The sequence below is a fragment of the Apteryx mantelli genome, chromosome 3 (assembly GCF_036417845.1).
Source record: "Apteryx mantelli isolate bAptMan1 chromosome 3, bAptMan1.hap1, whole genome shotgun sequence".
NCBI classification, from domain to species: domain Eukaryota; kingdom Metazoa; phylum Chordata; class Aves; order Apterygiformes; family Apterygidae; genus Apteryx; species Apteryx mantelli.
In genome coordinates, this window is record NC_089980.1 from 35,644,528 (window position 1) to 35,668,783 (window position 24,256).

The 24,256-nt window shown below is 39.5% G+C and overlaps 1 protein-coding gene across 4 annotated transcripts in view; it reads right to left on the reverse strand.

Annotated features, from left to right (window-relative positions):
• Positions 1-24,256, reverse strand: part of TRERF1 (transcriptional regulating factor 1) — a 103,627-nt gene that overhangs the window by 65,542 nt on the left and 13,829 nt on the right. For all 4 annotated transcript variants that reach the window (XM_067293120.1, XM_067293118.1, XM_067293119.1 and 1 more), the window contains exons 2-3: positions 7,309-7,364; positions 3,749-3,806 (exon numbers count right to left, since the gene is read on the reverse strand). The gene's annotated coding sequence lies outside the window, so the exon portion shown is untranslated. The remainder of the gene's footprint in view (positions 1-3,748; positions 3,807-7,308; positions 7,365-24,256) is intronic.

A 24,256-nucleotide genomic window follows, 5' to 3' on the forward strand; every position in this document is an offset into this window, starting at 1 on the left:
GAATAAAAAAGAATCATGAGTGTTACACTTGGGGGATTGCATTCTGGATGGTAACAATCTTTAAAAATGACTGGGGGGTCACAGCAGGCAGCATCTAGACAGCAAACTTCCTGTATGATTCTGCAGCTAAGTGAGGAAATGCAGCCTCTGGATGGATAAGAATATAATTTTGTATAAGGCAGGGAGGGAGGGAGAGTATTAGCTACAAACAGTAACAGCAAGACCATTATTGGAAAATGACATCTCTTTCTGATCTGTTCATTTCGGAAGAGAAAATCCCACAAGAACAGCTAAAATTTCAGAAAATACATCTTACTTCTGCAAGTGAAAAAGTCAGCCTATTTGGTTGATCAAAGAGAATAATGGTTATCAGTGACTTACAAAATGGCTAAACATCACTACAAAACCTTACTTGGACGATAAGAAATACTTAGTCAAAACTATTCCCCCAAAAAGATGCTACTGGACAGAGGAAAACCTTTTGAAGAGTTCAGAATAAATCTCCTTTGTCAGACTGTACATAATTGCACTTGATTGATAAGATGTGTAGTATGCTCAGAAACTGATTGACAGAAAGCTTGCAAAATGCAGTATCCACAAGAAACACTTTCTATCTTATCCAGTTGACTAAAAATCTATCCAGCCCCTCAGTTATTTACATCTTCACCACTTTGCAGCCATGCAATACATTTGGAAATACGGACTTCTGCATTTAGGTCACTCCAACCAGTATAGCTCTTGGAGCTCTTCAGAAGCACAGGCTGCCCCCCATAGCACTCTGCCACTCTTGACAAAACACTCCATTGCTACAGCCATAAGCAAGATATAGGAAATTATATAGCACAAAATTGCATTGGCTAAAATTCTCCTGGAGGGAAACAAATGTAACTTACAACAATGCCAGTAACAGTCAAGAGCGGGCATCTGTGTAATGTCACAACAGAAGTTAAGGATTTACTGTAGAAATTTCCAAGTGAGAGTTTATGGTCTGCACTAAGATAGGTTGAGCAGATAACAGAGGATCTTCCTGGGGGCAAACGTCTGTGAATGTATTTCACAGAATGTTTTCTCTAAAGTTAAAGCTCATTCCTTGGGGCTTAGGAAATCCAAAAATCATCAATAATCTCTGCAATTTCACAGCACATCAGCTGAGTATCAAGATGACAACCAGACAGTAAACAAAAGTCATAGTTAGCTTTGCCTCTCCAACTGTGGGCACGTTACCTCTCTCAGTGAGAACACGACAGCTGCCTACCCTACACAGCTCCACAACCCAAATCTGTGGCATGCAGAGAGTCCTCAACTCCTTAAAGCAGCAGCCCTTTAACCAAGAGCAGGAAATTACCACATGCAACACTGGGTCAATCATGTTTTGTGCGAGACTAACAGAAAAAACAAGCTTCTGTTTCTCTCAGAGCATACATAAGCTCAGTTGGGTATCTTAACTAATATTTTCCTTTAATTTAAATATCTAGGGTTTTTTTGAGTTTAATCTTAAACATGAATTTCATAATTTTTTATTTATTGGGCTCCTCCCTCCATGTCCTACATTATTTTAGAAAGCTGTTGTTGTTGTTGTTGTTTTAACTAGTAAGTTACTGGTATGTTTAATCAATCTCAGTCTCCAAACAGAAGCCATAGCTTGGAACCTGCTTTTTTAAGGACAGCCTCAATGTGGAATGAGTGAACATCCCTCTACATCATCAGGAAAGACTTAGCTTCACTACTAGGATTTTACATCTTCAGCTTCAAATAAAATTTCCCTTTCAACTGCTCGTCACCCTCTCCTTAGTTTATTTAGGAAGGGGTTGATATGAAGAGTAAAGAAAAGAGTTGTGTGGAGGAACGAGAAGGGGAGGAGAAGAAGGCACTATCCAAATGTTCAGCATTGGTGGTTAGCACTTTGGTATAGAGAGTCAATCTGATTTCTTTCAAAAATTAATAAGGAAAAAAAGAACAGCCCCCCAAACCTTTTTCATTTTTGGACCTAGGGTTTCTTAACAAAAGTTCTGATAGGCCTCTCTATACCAACAGTAACGATACACGGCAGAATCTTGACATTTGAAGCACTTTGCACAATAATTAATCATTTTAACAGTGAGTTACAAAGAAAAGGAGTATTATCCCCTTTTTACTGACAGAGGAGCTGACTCAAAGAGGGCTAAGGGAGTTGCCCAAAACCACAGGCTAGTCATTAGCAGAGCTGCAGTTAGAAGTCAAAAGTTCCTGGCTTCCAACTCTATCTTCAAGCCATTGAAATTCTCTGCCTCTCTACAGCCGCAGAGCTGACACGCCACAGACTTGCCAGGTTAGGAGGGCCACCTGCTTCTCATGGCTGGCCTCGCTGCCCGAGACCACCACTCTCCTTGATCTTCAGAGCGACCCGCAGCTACTTCTACCTCCAGTCACACCAACATCAGAGGGAAAAGATAAATACATTTATACTCCCCAAAATGCAAGTTCGGGGTTTTTTAAACACAAACTCTGAACACCTGAGTTACAGAGCCATCGCACATGCTATCAGAGCAGCAGATGCAAACCGCCAGTCACCCCAGGGCGGTGGGCTTGGCAAGAGGTGAGCGGCAGCAAGACCCACGCTGGCCTGGCAGACAGGCAGTGCTCACTGGCTGCTTCAGCTGGAGCCGACCCCAGAAGGGGCAGCCGTATCCCCAGACCTGCCCCCAGGCTTTCCCTGTGCCTGCCAGCCTGTCTGAGCCCAGGGAGCTCAGTCCAGAAAACTAACCCGGAGGAAAAGGAAAAGCTAGGAGTTCTGTCCGGGTTAGCGCCCTGCACAGGCTCGCTGAGAGGCCAGAAAAGCGGCAGAGCTGGTACAGGGGTGGGGTGAAAGTTGGGCGACGTGATCCTGGAGACTGCAATGCTAAACTACACCCTTCCTTGTTTGTGCTTTAGGTACTGAGAGGGGAACTTCACATCAGTTCACTCTGTAAGCAAAAGCTGAAAATGGCTTTTTCCATTTTAGCCCCATAGGCTTACTGTGTGTTTTACAGTACTGATTTCAGTTTCTCTTAATTGCTTGGTCAAGGGTGCAGTTACTTATACACAACCAAGCAGTTCACAGTATGGCTGTACTGGATAATCCACAGTGAAAGTTGGCCTTTTTTGTAAAAATAGTTTGAGAAGTATTACACAGGTTAATTTCCCATCGTGATTTTTATAGAGAAAGCACAACTCTTATAACATCAAGCTTGGGAAACCTAGTGTGACAAAGATGGGAAGGGGGAAGTGAGTATTCCATTTTTACATTAAAAGCAGAACCACAGAAATTCTGTTTTCATAACTTGATTAGTCTTAATTATAAACTTACATCTAGGCCTTTGTTATATTAGTTCAACGTATTCCCCTACTTTCTATGTTCTGCCTAATATTAACCTACTTGGAGTTCTTCAAACATTCCTTGATCCTCTGAGGCTGACACTTATCTACACATTTAGGCACTGAAGTAATTTATTCTTTCAGAAATGTTAAGCATTTACGACTTGCAACATCAGAATGTGCAAATATTCACATTTTCTGGAGGGAAAAAAAAAAAGGAGAAAGCATTTATCTTAATATCTACATTTATGGAGACCTTTTTTTCCACCCGCTACCCTTCCCATGAGCTTTGCTATCTAGAGGCTTCTCCCTACGCACGAATGACTCCCCGTTTCTCTCCCAGTGCTTTCCAGGTACTTTCCACATACTCTGACAAAATAACAAACTAACACAATAAAAAACGAACTCAAATTACCTGCTACTGTTTTACTCAAATAAGCTTTCTTATTTTGAAGGTCTTTCTAAGATGACTTCTGTGGAGACAAGAATATACATATGCAATGTCAAAGGAAATTATTAAAACTAATACAGTGGTGATATAAGAATTATACACTTGTATGTATTAAAACAATAAGAAACCACAATGCACCGGTTTAGACAGAAGTCATTCTTTGACTATGCCCCAGTTTGGTCTCATCGAAATCAATAGCGTTATTCCCAGTAAAAAAACCCACAAATTCTTCAATGAGTTACTATAGCTCTGAACGTATTAAACTGGTGTTTTCACTGCCAAGACTCATTAAAAAAGAACAACCAGAAAATGTTTGCAAAACAGATTGCTATTATAAAATGCATTAACATAGTATGCCCCAGCCATTAATAATAGAATATACATCAATGTACTGCTTTTCAGATAATTAATATTAATTGGCAATCTAATTGGAACTGTTAAGACAGGTGACCTTGGAGCTGCAATTCATCAGGTCTAAGGTAACAGGGGGTGCAAAATAGGCCTGAAAACAGTTACTTCCTTGTCATTTCCTTCCAAAATGACACAACGCCATTTCAGTGATCAAAGTAATTTTCATCACATAAAGGTACCTCTGAAAATAGATTAGATCTTATAGAATGATTTTGTATTTATGATCCAACTTCTCAGACACACCCTATGTGAAACTTGACTTGTAGTTCACAAGGGCCCCGGGTTCTTGGAAGAAAATAGGATAAAGGCACACGTAAATATGGGGGAAGGAAAAGAAAGTGCTGGGTGAGAGGTCTGTCACCCATCAACATCAGTGCAACCTTGCCAAGTCTCACAATTTCATCATTAGGCTTCAGGCATATTAAAAAAGCATTATTCTTTTTTTTAAATTCAAGCCTGTCATGTAATCAATAGGATTTTAGCCAAAAACTGGCCACTACAAGACAGTCACCATGACTATCCTTTGTTGAATTAAAGCAGGATTACTCCCTGCAAAGACACGATCATCTTCCATTGCTTTAAATGAGGCTAAAAGATAGAATCCATTTTATCACAATGGCATCAAGAAACATGCAAATGTTTCAGAAGCTCGATTCCAGAGAAAGAAACAGTGGGAATGGCTCAAGAAATAACCACGACAACCTCAGGCAACCAGGGGAACACATGGAGCATGAGACCCAAGCAGGATTCGAGGCCTGAGGGCAAGTTTGGGATAGCAGCTTCTTCCTGCTCCAAAGTGAGACAGGGGCACTGCTCAACACCGTGCCACTGCAGAAAGAAAAAACAGAGTCCTCTCTGAAGGCTGAGAAAACAGAATGTGTGCACGAGATACATATTCACAGCTCAGGATTAATTTCAACCCTGAAATGATCTCACACAAAACAAGGACAGAATCTTTTCCTCTAAAGGTGAAAGACAAGAGCCAGTGAAAAAATGTTACTTCTTCCTCTCAGAATCTCCTTTTATATCCAGTCTTGTGATTTCTAGGGATCTGACTCATGATTTGTACGTGCCTGGGGTTGGCAATAAAGCCATAGCCAGAGAAGGTGTCAAGGCCTGAAGCAGCAGATTTTGCTTAAGACGCAGAGCTCCCTAGGTGGTTGTTTTATGAGGTAAGGAGAGAATGAGCTCACCCTGTGAAAGACTGTAAAATAGAAACTAGCTGCTGTATTACAAAAAACTGTCCATGTTAAAGCACACAGGTTTATGGATATCCCCTTCACAACAAAGCAGAACAATATTTAAACAAAATGAAACTATTTAGTCAGACAAATCAAATAATTATGAGGATTAGCGTCTTCGGAAAAATATCAGCGGTTGAACAAACACTAAGGTCCTGCTCCACGTGCGTGCCAACAAGTGTCCAGTATTGAATTTATATTAGACAAAAAATTCTTTTCAATTGACAGAATCCACTATACCAAACTAGTCTGAGCACAAGTAACTTCAGTTTAGCCCATATTAGCCATGCTCATTTTAAATGAGAGCATATAACACATCAACTCTGCATCAACAGCAACACCACCATGGATACTACATGGCCTTCAGATAGAGCAAAAGAAAGTGTACCGGTGCGTGATGAGCCTGTAGCTGAAGCACTTGAGGAGACTGGCAAAAACGCAGCCCAGGCTGAGCATGTGCTTAGAACTTCTGAAAGTAATTTTCATTAAGACTTCTTGGAACATATGGGGACTGGTTCAAACACGTGCAAGTGAACAAGGTCGTTTACATAATGAGTGAGGTATGCATGTGAGATGCTTTATATAATAGCACTTCAGGTGAGAGGTCTTGTAATCTAAAGAGCTGTATTTTAATAACTATATACATACAAGGCCATCTTTGGGTAGTGAGTAAACCATTAAATAAAATATTCGTAATAGAATTCAACAATGGAGTGAAAGAGGGGAGTTTGAATGGACAAAGGGGAAAATGCCTATCGCTTGCGAAAAATTAAGAAGCAAGTCTTCAGTTCTTATATAATCCATACAGTGCTGAGTGGCATTTAAGCTTTCAGTTCTTGCTTGGATAGCCATCGTCCAAAGGGTAACCCTATTAAGCAAACTAAACTGAAAAAAACAATCTCAAACCTGTCTACAAGACTGGATCCAAGGAAAGAAGGCGTTTGGTCCTGATCTTCATACAATGACATAATGCATTTAACTATTCTTACTACATATTCCAACCAACAACCTAAAAGAACGATAGGAAGTTTTGAGACCTGTATATGCCACAGTGTTCAGGTGAACAAAAGACAAAATAAATAAATGACAGACTGAAGAGCGACAGACTGGGTCAACAGTGACAGTCTTCTTAATTCCTACATCATACTACTATTATGTTCAACTGTTTGTTGTTTCAATATGGCTACTCCAATACTTAAAATTTTAAAGAAATCTACTTGCAGCTCGTGGAAGTGTCTGAATCAGACAATGAAAGAGAAATTAAGTAGCTATCTGAACACTGCCTTTTTAAAACACTGCTATTAAAAATCAGCAAACTTCAGACAGTTTCAGACTAATGACAGTAAATACAGGTTCCATATTCAAACCTAGAGTTTTTCTACTAATATACATTCTGTCCTAATAAAAACAGTCCAAATTTGAAAAAAATTGCAACAAGAAAAACAAATTTTAAAGCACAGAAACTAAAGCATCTTAAAGATCTTTTTACTTTTCAAATGTCCTGGTGAAAAAAAAATCCCCAAACAAAACAAAAAATAAACTTTTACCTCATCTGTTACTTTAATAAAGCTCTACGATACTAGGATAAGTCTACCTATCTGGCTAACCTGGTGGCTCAAAAGATCTGCATTTTTGTCTTCTAGACTTTGTACATGAGTTCACCAGCAGAGAGGATCGGGACGGAAGCTGTGTAGAGAGAGCTGATACCTGACTGTCTGCTCTGAGGATCACAGACAGATGTAACATACAAATAAATATCTCAGTTATTTGCAGGGTTCTGTCAGACAGGCAAAGAAATAGTTGCCTTCAATTAGAAGAAACCAAACGAGACTGTTTTGTGCAAGAACATTTTTATCTTACCCTCTCTCTTACCTTATCAGATGCATCTCCCCACTCTATTCAGAATCCAACAAGTCATAAAATTCCATCTGTAATAAAAGAAAAACTCCATTAATACCACCTGATAAGCTTACAACAAAAAGTTAATTATAACTTCAAGAAAAAAGTTAAATTTCTACTCTCAGTTCATTATAATCTATACCCCAGGCGAGTCACCCTCTTGTCTGCAGTCATCTGGGAAACCTGGATATAAAGGTATTAAAGAGGTTGTAACATGTTTTGTAAACAAACAAACAAACAAACAAAAAACTCTTCCCCCTTTGCAAAGGATAACACAGTCGAAGTTGCACTTTGGCCAAAGTGTACGGGTTGACCTACTGAGTCATAAATAAGTCTGCAGCATCCCCTCACTAAATTGAATGAACGTCAAATGAGAATGGCTGTAAGATGAGACCAATGGTAATAGCTAGAAGTAATCATAGCGGTGCTATACATTGTGGAGACAATTCTCTGTCAGCACATCAAAGCTGGAAATGCAGCACCTTTTATCTCTAGGCCAAGAAACTGTCACCAACCGGTCTTTTTTAAATATGGTAAAGCATGCAAGAAATGGATGAAACAAAGCTCTCACGCGCAAGTTTGAATTACGCCTATCCTGATCAAGTACATCTAATTTCTCAACACCTTTGCAAACCAACCTTTGAATGTAACAAAGTGTTTTTGTTGTACAAGTAAATGTAACACAGTTTAGCATATCCAGAATGACAGGAAAAAGTACTGTGCATCTGACTAACAAAACTGCAACCCTGAAATTGTTAATAAAAAATATAAAGTCATGATAAAGTTGGGCTTGAAAGAACACTCTTTTCCATGACACTATTACGAAAAGGAGACATGATCTGCAATCTAACCAGTTAGTAAGTCAGTAGGGCAGAAGAAAAACCTCCAGTTAGACACTTGGAAAAGCCTAAAAGTCTGCCTAGAGTGAGATATGTGAATCAAGGATCTTTATAAAAAGAAACATGAATATCGCCCCTCCACACAACCTTTTACATCAAGGAGTTCAGCGTTCTGCCCACAAACCCTAGAAGCCACTGTCAGACTGAAAAGGACCAGAAATTCTTAAGTGAAATGGGACACTGTATAAGACAATACTAGTTGTTAGGTTTTTTTTTTTTAACTTCATTTTTCAATCCAGTTATCTGTGGGGGATATGGCAGGAATGGAAGGATTTAAAGTAAATTATTTTCATGTTTACTTATTTTTCTTGTAGTGACACTATAAAGAGTGTTCCTGTGCACAGAGTACGAAACTAGACACAAAGAAAACCCTGGGGTTTAGACCTGGGTCTGACATCTCTGATTTGTACTCTTGCTTCATTTTTCCTCAGGCACAGAGCATCCACAGTTCCAATGGGCCCTAATGGGAACTGCAGGTGCTCAGCACCCCTGAAAGGTCAGATCCTTCACCAATCTGTGCTGCAGTTTTCCCATCAGCAAAATGGAGACAGTAGTACACATCTACCTATCCAGGAGAGCTGCTGAGAGAACCGAGTTCTAAAAACCATTCTGTAGAATGCTTTTTAGTGCACATTAGTGTATATTTTAAGTGCTAAAAAGAAAACTTTCATATAGCAAATACCATTTCCTCATCTTCCACTGACACAATTTACTCACTCTTATTTCCTCTTTTTAGTTGCAGTTTGTTTCATTCAGGAACGCCTTCATTTGTAAGCGCATGGATCATTTCTTTTTTGGCATTATCAGAAAGACTATAATAACATTATTCCATTCTTGTTTTCTATATGAAGAAGAGATCTTCTGACCACGTGACAGAAAGATTTGAGAAAGAGAGCCACTGAATGGAAGTGCTGACCAAGAATCCAGTTGAGTCCTCCTACACTCCTATTCCCCTGCCAGCCCAGTAAAATTCCTCAGAGCACAACCTCTTCCTGGCTGTTTTCACAGAAACTGCAGCAATCATACAAGAACAATGGGGAAGTTTGTTTTACTCAAAGAGTAAATGTTTTGCAGCTTCCAATGTAAATATTTTTAATTAATGGATTTTTTTTTTAAACTCTCTGTTGCCCTACTAGCATTCACGTTCATACAGTTCTGTCAAAACAGAAATGAGCACTTGACTTCTATAGCAGGGGAAAAAAAAAGAGAAGTACAACAGAAAAAGACATGTTAACTTCAGAAAAAGCATGTTCATAAATAAATCAAAATTGAGTGGACATTTGCTGGGTGGGATCCAGGAGGAGAAGAATTACAGAAAAACAAGTCCGCTCATTTCCTGTGTCAGGCTAAGGGCTCATGTTAGCTCCTGTCAGAAGAGTGGACCTATTTTAATAGCCAACTTACAGAAAACCACAACCCAAACGGTTTCCAAAACAACCCAATGACCAGGCTACAAGTGAAGAATGCTGCGACTATCTTTTTGCCTCAGTCATCAATATAGTGGCTCCTAGACACCCCAGCACTCCGGGCCCATTTCACAGAAGCACTTGCATCTTAAAGATTCATGAAGTGTTGTGGATTCTGTCAGCAGTGAAGGGACTCAAATTTACTGCCTCTGGGCAGGACTGCTTTCATGTTACAGAGAGAAGGGTGGCAGAACACGGATGCCAAACTACTGCACACGTTCCTCCTTCCAAGGGCTTCAGTGTGGATTGGCAGTACCCTGGGTGGAGGCAGGCCTTCTACTCTGACTCTCGCCCCTAGACAAGGGGATACAGTTTGGATGTGATGCCATCAGCAGATACTGGCATTCAAGTTCAAAAAAAAAAAAAGAAAGAAAGAAAAAATCCACCAAACAACAACAACAAAAAGAAGCGGGATAGAGATGGTGCCATTGCTGCTTTCCCAAAGCCCGACTGGAACATGAACATAGATGTGGCTGAGCTAGAAAGTTCAACCAGCATAATAAGTTGCTGAACAGCTAGAGAAACTACCGCATGGACCATTTTGGACTGAACGAGTCCCATGTGTGGTAATGTTTCCCTTCCCCTGCTTTTGTCTGAGTGGGAGGTTTTCTTCCTCTTGTACTGACCTTGCCACATTTGACTCTTATTAGCAACATTCTTCCAGAAATTTAACAAGCAACTCCATAAAAATTCCCTGCCACTGTCAGCAATATGCATGCTATCCCCTGGGTAAAACCCTGTCACATCCCTCCAAAAATACAGATTTTGTACGCTTCTACCACCTCATACAAGACGCTAGTTACATACTCATAAGACTCGCCAAATTCTACAGTTCTCACAACAAACATCCACATCAGAATGCAGCAGCTCATCCACCTCTAGGCCACCATGGGCCTTGTTCTTCAGATCCCGTGGTGTTTGCCTACTACCTTTGCTAACGCAGAAGGGAGAGACAATACAAAGAGGCCTACTGTCCTCCCAACTGCAGGGCCTGCTAACCGCACGAGGAGTGAGAGCTCCTGATTAAGAGGACAAATCTTCCAGATTTCTAGATTAGGAAATGCTAACTATTAACCACTTCTGATTAGGACTTGAGAAAGCGGGGGGAAAGAAAGAATGCCTGGCTGTTAATTGAGAGAGATGCTCTGATTTAGCAGCAGCAGGAGAGCCTGGGGACAATGAGCCTATCGCTGTTTCTGCATAGGCAATTTTAGTATCAGTAAAGCTGGTGCGCTTCTGCAGAAGGAAGCGGCCATTAGCAGATACACCCCCCCTGCTTATGGTGTGCACACACCTTAGCGTGTCTCCTGTTGAGAATAAGAGTAAAAGGATATTGAAGGGCAATGCTGAATGAAAGCCCTTCCCCCCCCCCCCCCAGTTGAAGCAACACTTTGTGGAAGCATGTGTTTGAGAGACCTTTCCTGTCCCCACCAGCCCCATAAAATGAAACAAAAATCTCTTGATCTTGTGATCAAGTGTTATCAATCACTACTATGATTGGGAAAGCATTTATGGTCTCAGCTTTAGTTTCCATGCCAGTAAGGACTTAAAAATGAACAGATAAAAAAATAAATTCTGTTTCTGAAATATACTGTCATCAGTATTTCTGGGTATATATGCAGCATTAAATCAAAGTTGGAATCAAAGAAGTAAATATCTCTGCTTAAAACAGAGCTCTCCAAAATAATCTTATACCACTTTTCATCAGAGACCTGTGAAGAGACAGACTCTGCATTAAGCCCTCAATATGCACAAAACTCTGGAAAAGGAGATCTGTCAGCAAGCGCCCCTACTCTAAGGGTGACCTAGGAGAAACCTTCTTCCAACCACAGCAAGACTTGTATCAGTCCTTCCATTTTGCTCTCTGACCTCTTCTGGGGAGACATCACGCTCAGCTTTTTCATGTGCCTGTTTAATCAGCAATGTGCAACTCACACAACCTTATCAGTTTCTCTGTGGTCTGCTCATCAGGGTAATGAGTAGAAAGGCTCCCTGAAGGAGCAGCACATTCATAATTCCCCTATGCCCACGGGATGGAAAAGAGAGTGAGAAAAGAACAGATGAATGTTAATCTCTCCTCCTTGCCTCCAGCAGCAGTTTGTACTCTCCCACGCAGAGAAAAGGCAGGCTATACAATTTGTGGAGGCCAAAGTGTCTGGAAAAAAGTAGATTGAGAACTGATGGCAAGTTCCCTTCTATTTCAATTCTCTTGCTGTAAGGAAAGCGCAAGGCAGTCATCGACTTGCTTGTGGAAGATCAGACCACAGCATCTTTAAGGGGCTGCTTTTATGCAAGCAGCAGAGCTGGACTATTCAGGATTGTAACTGTTTAACATATTTGCTACATAAAATATTCTGCTCACACATTATAAGCACTACTTGCACTGTATGACTTTTCTTAAGGAGATTTTTATTATTATTACTATCGACAAATTAAATTTGTTGCCTGATCACAGAAATCCAGGCAACATCCAAAAAGGACACAAGATCACTCCATTCTAGATGTTAATTCAAAAATGACAGACTCTCTTCTGTAATCTGCCTGACTCCAAACAGATACTTTCTAAACCCGAGTAGGTAGCCAATAACGCCCAGAACAGTGAGCTTGGGCAGTGGCTACCACATATTTCTTTAACTAATTCCTGTCTAAAAAGTGCCTTTCAGCATGCAGCGCTGTACATGCACCAAATGAAAGCATGGGGGAGAAGCTCTAAGCAGGAAACAGACGCTCGTCTTAGATTAGCACAGCTCACTCAAGTGTAGTGCTATGCTCAGATTTGGTTTTGATTTGCAAACCTTGCTGGCATTGGCTAAAAGGCTGTTTGAAGTTTTGTTAAACAAGAAAAGCTAGAACAAACACTACCACACAAATGAAGTTGCCCTGGCAGCAGACAGTACCTTTAAAACCTTTCTAAGATACACCTTCCTCAGCCCCCGTTTCACAGCATCCTGCGTCTTGCTCTCCCGTCTCCCTTTCAGCCGAACGCAGCCATGCTGCCGGGTACCTCGCAGGTCAGCAGCGCTTCATGTCCAAAAAGATGCAGCAGAGGAAGCAACACGAGTGCCTCACTGCGCGGAGGCCTGGGGCAATGCCAGCCACCTCCGACCTTCACAGTCCATCCCCACCACCCCCAAAATCCTTACAGCAAGGAGAGCGCTTTGTAAGACACCTCAGTAGGTGACTGAGACAAATAAGGGTCAGCAGCTACAACACCAAAATGGCTCCAAGATTTTAAACGGCCCCTAGCTGGGCTGGCAGCAGGCTGCTGGCTTTCACCATTAATTCCAAAATTAACAGACTCAGAGCCATCATATTACCTGAAGGAAAGAGAGCAGACCCTATCCTCAGACGCCAATGACAGCAATGCAGCCACAGTTTTGCCTGTGCAAGTACCTGCCTGGTAGAAGCCACTCAGGAAGAATTCACTCCCTTACCCTGGCTCACAATAAATAATCATAGTGGCAGAGACATACTGCAACTAGTAATTTGATCAAGGGCAAGGTGGAAGTATTTCTCCAAGTAATCTAGAGAAGAAATCTGAGCCTTAAAGAGAGAACTTAAATGAAGTTTGAGAGGGAAAACACACTATTTATTAATTGAGAGGGAAACACACTATTTATTAATATCTGTGCTTCAGCCATGGATAAACAGACAAGAATCTCTCTGCCTGCGCACATATTTAAGACTGTTTACATATGAAATCCAAAAGGATGTCCTCATTTTATAAATAATTTGATCTGGTGACTACATCAGAAAAAAAAGAGCAACTTAAGGCTAAATACAGAGGCAAAACACTTGGCTACTGATGTCTAAATGGGGGGGCAAAGACTAAACATCAGGGTCGCTAAAACTCAGCAAATGGTTTACAACTAAAGCTAATCACATAACTAACACAGCACATATTCAACGCACACCAAACTGAGCGTTCTTGCTTATATTCCAACTTTTAAACCTTTGCTTACGAGCAAGTTATTCTGAATATTCCTTCTAAATGTAAACATTCAATCCGCTACTTATAGCTGATCACATAAATCATCTGGCAATGTCTCCCTCCTCCAGTTTGATAAGCACACATCAGAAGGAGTGCCCAAGGAGCCGCAGGGCAAGGGGTAACACACAAACAGGATCACAGCGTAAAACTTTTCTCTCCTAGGAAGGAGCAGAAAAGGTTTCTGAAAAGATTTACTGGCTGAGTTTGAACTGCACATCTTGTTTTCCTTTGTCACATGCTCACTTGTGTGTGCATATATGGTTGTAGCTACAAGTAGGTACAATTTGCTTAAAATCAACCACTTTCCTTGCCAGGGCAGCAGGGGAAACAAAAACCCTGCACACTAGAAACTCATTTCTCTATAAAGACATATTATTTACAGCTAAAATTTGCTATTCACTTCAGTCAAATGCACAACTTTTGTTTTCAGTTTTGTTCTCAGTTGTGACAATACCTGTAAACAGCAACACAGGAGTAATTCAAACAGTCTTAAAAAACACTCAAGGAGGTATTTGCTACTCAAAATTCTGCGTAAACTTCCTAAATTTAGTAAATAATATTTTCTTGTAATGTTTTCTACTGTCTGCTGCAAGTCACAGTGAGGTCATACTCAGAATATGCAACAGCATGTTAGAGTTTAAAATGAGAGACAATCATGAGATCTGTAGACAGAAGGAAAGATTGTTTTTAAGCAGTATATGTGTCATTTTTGTGTAGCTAAATTTGGTGTGCTACTGATAACAATATGGAGTATCAGTAAGGTATGTCTGAGTACAAGGTAGAAATTGGTGCTTTTCCAAAGATCTACATTTCTTACCCAGAGGAGCAATGAGGACTGTAAGCATTTAACTTGAAATCAGTGACCACATGTGGTTAGAAAGGCTTGCCAGGATGTGATCCTTAATCATGACTTCATCCTGTACAGTTCCCTTGAAAAAGAATCAGCTGAGACTTCTTGCCCAAAGCAGCTCCTACACAGCACAACCCAAGCAAAGAGGAGACGAGGATGCCAAAAATAACAATAAAAGCTTTCGCCTCAAATAATGAGGTATCCCTTATAATTCAGCCCTATAAAACCAGATTTGTCAAGTTCTAAATTAGGTTACAGCAATATTTCATTACAGCATAAATCTTCCTTACACACTAGTAAAGATGCCTAATAATTTAATATGATATACACATAAAATATATATATATATATATATATTTTTTTAAATCTGGAACTCTTCAAAAAATCTCCAGAAATAAGCATCTGTTTTATAGTCCATTTTCCATATACCTATAGTTTCCAAAATGTAACTGGTTCGCATTCTTTGCATGGAAAAACGTTTGCAAAGTGCATTTGCATGTAGACTAAGAAAGGTTGTAATTATCTCTCTTGGGTTTCTTAGGTAGGTCAGTGCACATCTTACAAAGGCTTCTGTATTATCCCATGGTATTCGTTGAGCATCATTTTTTTTCAGAAAGCAGCAGACCCTCTTGAAAAGAATTATACCAGCAAGTAAAAATTTCAAAAGAAAAATAATGGGATTGCAGACACAGGACTTTTAGAACATTTATCTTGTTTGCTTCTAAATGATTAAAAAAAACCCACAACACTTTTGCTGAAATGGATTATTACACAAAATGCTAAATTACAACTATCTCATATACTAAGATTTTAGTGAATAACACACACACAAACTTCACATAAAAATAAAAGAAAGAAAAAGATATTTAAATGGGCAGGGAAAAAAAGAAAATAAATATTACCAGTACTTGTTGTTATTAAAATGTATAATTTCCACTCCCTCCTAGCTAATCAGGTCTTTAATAAAACAGAAACCATTTCAAAGTAGTTACTATAATGTGTCTGTATAAAGCATCACTGTAAAAAGTTAGGAATATGACCACATTAGCACTGTGGAATATATACATTTTTCCTTCAAGAAATTAATACAGTGAAAACTGCTACATAAATTTAAGATTGCTTGAAGTCAGAAAAACAGTTATGTCATTTTCTTTTTGCTTCTGAGAAGTATGTGCCGTTTACATCCTCACTTCCTGCTGCCTCTCTTCACTTTTCTTAAAGAAGAAATATATCACTAGCATTACAGCATTTAAATGTTGTGATAATTGGAAGAAGTCGGAACAAGTCTGTTTGAATTTCTATTGAACAGATTTGGTGAGATTTCATAAAACCTACACTGCCAATAGTTAAAATAAAAGGTGAACTACCTTTTTATTTGCTATGCCTCTAGGGGTATGTATGTAATTTTTTTTTTCTTTACTGTATTCAGTCAAGGGTCACTGATAGTATATTAAGAAAATAATCCACGGTCCTGATCCTGCAAAATATCCCACTAAGAGAATGCCTCAGAAAGCTTCTGCATCCAGCATGCTGCAACTGAGAAATGTTTGACTAGGCAGCTTATTGCACGATTGCACTCCCTGAAGTGGAATCTCGATACAGGCTGAAGTCAAGATAGTATCACAACCATTTCACAGCTTGCTGTTATATCTCTGCAAGACAATTTTTAAAAAAAGAAGAAAAAATGACTAGCTGCTTCCCCCCCCCCTTTTTTTAATACTTAAAATATTTTACACTGGTGTAGGGCTTTAAAAAAAATGTTGTTTTAGGTTGTTGACTTACTAACTTTCCCTCAAATTCAATGACAGGAACCAATTCCTAAAGAGCTAAGCAATTTAAAACCTGTTCACTGCGAGAAAGCTAGTTTTGTCCTATCAAAGGCTCAAGGAAACTTACCAACCCTGTTCTCAGAACACTTATAATAAATCCTTTTGCTTCTCTTTCAGTTCCCACACTGAAACAGCAGAGCCCCCCCCCCCCTTTCTTTCAGTTTCCAAAATACTAAGGGTTTTTTTTGCTCTAGACAAGGCCAAAAATATGAACTTCATTCACTCTTGTTTATATTAGGGTAGCTGTAGTAAAGCAGAGGGTATTTGAAGGATTTGGTCAGGCTTCTGAGAGGCTAGTGGGCTTTGTTTTGTTTTTTCGGAGTCAAATGCTAAGACTAATAAGATTGGTAACAGGAAACTTTATTTAACCATTTCTCCTAGCATTTCTAGGAAACAATCTGTCTGAAAAGGAGACTTTTTTTTTAATTAAAGAAAAAAAAAACACCCAAGAACCCCGTTATCTGCGATTAATGCACAGCTAGTTTCCCCACTGTTTTTAAGAACTATGTTGGCTTTTCCAGCCAGTGACAGATAGCTTCAGATAGCTGTTCGCTGATGAAGATCTGAATAAACTCCACGATGTTCAGTAAAATTATTCTGCATTGACAGCTTTGTCAATAAATGCAAAACCCATTAATAATGGTTTTCAGATATTGAAACTGTACTAGCCTTAAAAGATGCTTGTAGTAGACTTCTGCTAGCTTTTGAACTGCCCAGATTTTAAGGAGGGACCTGTCATGTTCATTTCCTCAGGCACGTCACCTAATTCAGAGAATCTATTACAATTAAAGTTTACTTTTGTAAACTTACAAAAACAAAACAAAAGTTTACTTTAGTAAACAAAAGTTTACTTTGTTATTCTACACAGTGCTTTGTATTTTACAACACCTACGGTTGTACATATACCAAATGCAGACTAGGCTTTTGTTTTTAAACAAGCAGCACACATTAAAGTAAATATAAATACCTGACCCTACATTACCAAATCACTAACACTTCAAACAAGGATTTTTATTCAGTTAGCAAGTTAGAAGTTGTCCTAAAAAAACCCCAAGCAAACAAAACAAAAAAAAACAGTAACAACAACAACAAAGAAAAAAAAATCATCTTCCTGGAATAGTATTTACTTGCTGAAAAAAATTAATATTTTTCTTAACTCGAGCATTTTTATAGCTGGGAAAACAATGCCTAAAATTTGGCTAAATACATGTGTTAATACATGTATGTCTGTTAGTTAAACTATTTCTTCAAGAAAGTTTAACTAACAGAGTTATGCCCAAGATACAGAGTCACATAAATGATAGCATCCACAAAATATTCCTAATACAAGTATTTGTATAAGCAGCAAGGGAAAGATATGGCAATATTTATTACATAGGTGGATCATCTCACCAATCAGACAGAGAGCTTTTATGGAATTATAATTAACAGTATTAATTTTTAACAATTATAATCTTGGTTAGTCTTCATACCTGGCAGAGTGTGCATCTACTATTCCCAATGCACTTAGTCTTCATTTTGAAATCAAGATACACCAATTAATTTATTAAATCCATGAATATTCACTACTCCCCCACCCCCTGACTAATTCAAGCCCAAAGCACTGGTTTTACATTATGTCACGGTCCTCTAGACCTTGACTATGCGTATGCAGCAATACCAGAATTTTCCATTTGCACATACAAAAGTAGCTCAAAGGACTTTACAAAGCTTAAGAAATAGGTATGGAAGAAATCCAAACTATCAGATTCCCAGGCTCAGTGAGTTTAAAAGAGGAGGAGTACCCATTCCACAGGAATGTCCCTCCCTCCCTGTCTTCGTATCACAAAAAACATCTCCAGTACCTCTTCCCAGAACTACGCTTTCTAGGTTTTCTTATACAAAGCAGAATGGAACTTGCATCAGCTGATCTGTGCAAGCTTTGATGACTACATTTTCAAAATAAAAGCCAGGAAATTAGTCATGGTGGAATAGTTTCTTGAGGGGACAGTTTGGGTGGCCATCAGCAAGATGCGCATGGAAGGATGTGTGAGAGAGAAAGATTGGCATCTACCACTTCCTCTCTTCAGACAAAAAAAAAAAAAAAAAGGGTTAGAGAGTCCTTTCTTGCTTGTTGCAGACTTGGCCCTAGATGCAGCAGAGAGCCAGTGCTGGCATGGAGGCACAACCTGGAAAAGTGGCAAAACCAGCAGATTTGGTGGGGAAACTCCCCAAAGTCAGAAACAAAGTTTCACCGCTTTGGTTAAATGGTGACTTTTGACAAAAGTCTCGCAGAGTCGGTGTCACAAAAATAAAAACACAGATCTAGAAGGGCTCAGACCATGAGAAGGACAGTCCTCTCCAGTCACCAGCAGCTACATGATACCTGTTTAGTTCAGAAAGATCCAAAGAATATCTGGGCCCATAAAAAACATACAACATCCTAAAACTCACAACCTCCCTACAGCAAAACCACAAAAAACACTGTTTTTCACATGAAGAAAGCAGAAGAGACCCAGGGGATCACCATGTCCCAAACCTCTGTAATAAGAGAACTTGCTAGGTGGAACATTCAAATTCTTTAGGAGCCAGACCATGCTCCCACCCTAGAAAGGAAGACTATGCAATGAAACATAAATCAAGTCGCAAAGTCCCTGTCCAACTGATTTGGGGAATCTTCTTTTGATGCCAAATGTGAAAGGAAAGGAGGGGAAAAAAAGTCAGTGGACTTCAGTGTTTGAGCAAGAGAAACCAACACCACTGAAAGTATCCGTACAGCTCATTCATCATCTTGTCCCCACTTGTGGGGAATCTGTTGATTCTTCAGAAGAAAGTGACAGAGAAAGACTGAGTAGCCAGATGGTGCAGCGATGGCTAAGGGAGAATAGAAACTCTTTTGCTGCCCCTGCCAAAGTACGGGGTCAAAATAACGTAAATGAAGTGCAAGACACACAAACAGAAGTTGTCAGGCATAGTCACCACAGACATGCTTCCTTCCATATACCACGGATTTGTCATCTGCTTGTAATACTACTACTTGTGAAGGGCGACACAGTTAATAGCGGATTGCCCTGTGGGCAGCAAGCAAAAGGCTGCCCTGTTCCTGAAGGAATTTCAGAAGCTAAAGCCATCACCACCTACTCAACAGGCAAACCTGAAGTGCTCATTTTGACTCTGATCCAGAGCTACATCAGAGCTCTTCAAGGCTACCCCAAAAGATTTCACTGACTGCAAAAATTACCAGCTGGCTACTTGCAGTGCTGGGACAACACACCTTGCGAGCCTGCTGTCCTCAATGACCACACCAAAAATGACCCATGTTCAACAAGAAGCACCTGCAGAAGGCCAATACTGCAGGCAAGGAGACAAGTAGCAAGTTTTCCGTCACAGGCCATTTTGCTTGTCCTAGCACCCTGCCAGACCTGCCCAGATTTCCAACATGAACGTAGCTCCCTGACAGTAGTTTTTCAGGCCATGGCAGGTGCAATGAGCTGCTCAGACTCTCTGTAATCAATGTGTCCCACATCCTCTGCCACATGTCCCGCCAGGGAGGAGGAGACAAAAAAGAAACACTACAACTGCAGGCACAGAGGGAAAAAGAGGTGTCATAGCAACACAGTATTTAGTCCTGCCTGTTGAAAGAAGAGGAGCTGAGCAAAGGAGTGGCTGTTACTGAAAAAGAGGATCCACTCCTGAAATAGTGCTACAGCACTGGCACACCACATGTTGTAATACTCAGAGCCCAGCAGGCCTACCCTAGTGCAAACATTTTATAAAAAACTACTTTTCTCACACCTCCATATCACTCACATAAGACAATAAAAGAAAAAAAAAATCCATGCAACTGAAAGGAAACTATGCAAAAAATCCTACTGCTAGAATGAGAACATGTCCACATACAAGAGAAAGAGGAGAAATGGAAATCAATGCTCTAAAACACAGTGTGTTAAAAGCTTAGCAGACAGCTACTCTGCCAGTCAATCTGCTGGAAGAGTAGCCAGGGGAATAACTTCTAAAGAAGTCTTGAGGGTAGGAAAAAAGGGCTGCAGGATTCCTAGAGGAGAGGAGGAGACCCTAATTTCCCTTCAGGAACATCATCCTTTCTAAATTATCTTGAGTGATCACCACAACACTGCGGCACCCTGACCTAATGATTGCATTTGAAAGCTCTCAGCCTGATACCATGGTGTGTGTTACTTTCTCTCATTTGCTCCTTGCCATACCTTTTATCACCTTCCCAGCTTCCCTCCCTATCTTGTGGCTTTTTGCATCACTCTGGGCACAAGAGCACTGCACAGTACAAGCACCCAGACACAAGAAAGCCAATCTGCTTCCTCTCCAGCCAGGGAGAGCCCAACAGGGGGCTCTGCCCTGGGCAGAAGAGCCGACTGGGGAAGCCAACCTCAGCTGGCAGCAATCACAATTTGGCCAAATCAAGTTAACCCACCCACAACCCTGGTTTCTGACAGACTGGTGACCCCAGACTGTAAGGCTTCACAGGAAGCTATATTTTCCCCACTGATGCTATTTTCCTTTACGCTCACTAATGGAGGGTATTTTTTTCAAAAGTGGGAAAGCTAACTATCATTTATACTCAAAGTTGTATAACACGGCTAAACGCTTTCCTTTTCAAATGGAGAAGCACCTTATGGAATAGATTTTAGCTGCTTTCATTTAGAAAAATGAACAGAAAAATATTTATTTTTCAAGCTTTTACGGTCTTCCTTTAGAGTCTCCACTTTCCAAACACCAGCATGAATTTTCCAGTTTCCTACCGCATGGTAATTACACAGACTAAGATCCTAATGCTACTCAACAGCAAAAGGGCCATATTAATATTTTTGGTTTTCTGAGTTGTCTGGGATCATTACTTTACTCCAGCTTAATACAGACAGGAATGAGAAAATGTACACAAGCAAAGACAGACAACAAGTGAGGTAGAACTAGACTGTGAATTACTATGAAAAGAAAATGCTGATGGATGAATAACAGAAATGATGGGCTGGGTAATTCAGTTGTACGCAGGGATCCGACTGTGTGACAGGGCACATATTTATACCTCAGAGACATGTTTGGTCATTTGGAGTTTCTCTTTTGCCTTCTCTCACATTCATTGACGTAGCCTAGTCCTACAGCTTTCACAGAGAGCTCTGCTCTCTGACGGCCTGCTTTGTCTTCCAGAGATTGAAAAGGCTGATTTTGGTTCAGTTCCATAATCTTTCAAGTTATACAAACTTCCATTAGAGATTAAAAAACAGAAAACCTCAAACCCCACATTATACAGATCTCTTCTTACCCAAATAAGAGTACACCATCTTTTGGGGATTTTTTTTTTTTGGAAATAAAAAAGGGTATTTTCGTTAGAAACAATTCTCCCCATCCCAGGAAAAAAACTGACACAACATAAAACCATGCACAGCCTTTTGTATTTAAAACTCAACAGTTTCAAGATCAGTCTACCTTGGCTAATAAAACAAGTCAGAAAGATATTGGGAGGGTGGAGGTTCCACTTCAGATACACTGTTTCTGCTATTTGAGAGGTTTAATACGGATACAATCCCATAAACTCTTCAGCATCACATTTATGATCACAGGAGCACATTTATTTCTTTGTGATAGGAAACATGGAGTAGATGACCATCACATCACTGGTGAAAACTGCTATGAAATAAAATAACCCAGTCACCTGAATTTATAAGTTCCTCTAACAAAGTATTGTGTGCCAAGCCAAGCAATTCTGATGAATTACATTAGAAGCTTATAGACTTCTCAGAAATAATTAATTTACACAGAGCTGCAACTGCACAAAGACATACACAAGCTCACGCTTCTGAAGGAAAATAAATTCTGATTTGTTACATCCATGTATTTTCACTTGAGCAAAAACCTGTAAGATTATTAACTATAACAAAGCTCTAAAATGGATGCTAAAATGGTGTTTGAGGCCAGCATTAGACATTCCAAAAACATATATAAGCTGAATTCTAGTGCATTATATAAAGGCAAGTTTGAACTGGAAAGCTTTGCTGTGATTTGTGGTATTTTAAAAGCACTCTTGTAACAATTTTAATAGTTTAAGTTTAAAATATCATGAGCTTAGTCCCAAAGAGATATAGCGCTAAACTGCCATTTTAATGGAATTTTTGCACCCTGTCTCCATGCTCTACTTTATAAATAAACCTCTAGACTTTTTATTGATTTTTTTAACATGATAGATTGAGCCTCTCTGGCAGAAAGGGCCAAAGAACAGCACATGAAAAATTACAGGTTTGCAATTTGTGAGAAGGACAACAATAACAAAAATCCCATGGGAAAACTATTGCAATATAATGCATACGTGTGTATGTTCATTGTTTTTCAGAGCTGCAGGGTATATGTATATATTTTATATACATATTATATATATAAAAAGATATTTTTACTAAAATTACTGTCAGAAACAATTAAAGGAATATTAAATACAGTCATATCACATGCTGTACATCTTTTTCAGTTACAAAGCATAAATTTGACTTTAGTGTCTGACTTAAATAAACTTGCTCTAGAGTGGTATGGGACATGCCATCAAAATTATCTCAAAAAGGAAGAAGTCCTGTAGCAGTTTAAGGTCTAGGCTCAAGAGATTAAAAAGTAAAATCATTCAGTAAAGTTTTTATGCTTTCTTTAACTGGTAAATACAGCAACAGCTAACATAACTTAATACAGTTAACAAGTCTTAGAGCCTCTACGGTCCTGTGTCAGACAGCTCATCAGTATACCGTTCTGCTGACCCAAATTCTGTAACCAACTATGCCCATGTGAATATCACCAAACACACTTGCGGTCAAGCTGTCAGATCACTACTCCTTCTATAACTGAACTTAGAAACATATTACAGTGTCAGAATAATAATTCCACTACTTGTGTACATGGATGCCAGTGTAATGGATTTCTAATCCACCTACATGAGAAAGACACTGTTATTTTTCTAACACAGAGAGGGAATACTTCGGTCATGTGATCCAATTTTCAGTTACCAACATATTTCTAAGGATAAGCAGAATGGCTGCTACTACAAGTTATTTTCTTACATAGGGAAGAACAAGGACAACCAAAAAAAGGAAGCACAATAGAATGCAGGCAGCAAAACCTAAACATTTCACTTAGTATAATAATAGCTATTTAACAGTATGATGTCTTTATCCCATTTGGTTCATCTTTCCTTACTGCAGTGTATTTTTTTTAAATATGGATTCTGATCATTATATATATATGACTGCATTAAAAAGATTCCCTGGACACATGACTGTACAATATCATTCGAATTCTCTGCAGGATCCTGTGAACTCCTGTGTGCTTAATTTTAGAAACAAGAACAATAAAAAAATTTCAAAAACCCAACAACAACGTCTGCCATTTCCATATGTGCTCTATATTCTATTAGCTCTTAACCAGAAATGCAAAAAAACAAAAAAGATTTTTAAGGGCACTGACAAACTGAAATGTAAAATACTTCACCTCTGAATTGTCTACTAGAAATCTGTTACACCTGGCTAAAAGTTCCCCAACTGATTTTCACAGGGCATGGCAATTAAGAGAGTCATTTATGGAGATGTGAAGACAGTGTGACAAAAATATCAGGGATACTGGAGGATTCAGGCCACGGAATACCCAGAAATGATTTTCAGGGGACACAGCTGCATCATTGCAAGTGCAGAGTGACTTACATCTTTCTCTCAGTGGATGTTTTTTTTCAGATGGTGGAAAGAGAAGCAAGATCAAAATTTACTACCACGGTGGTAACCAATGGTGATCTAATACACATGCATACAATGCAATAGCAACTAGGAATATGACCAAAACAGATCAGGATGCTTGGCTGTACATAAAGAGAAAAGTGGGGTCAAACAGTGGCAGACAACAAAACA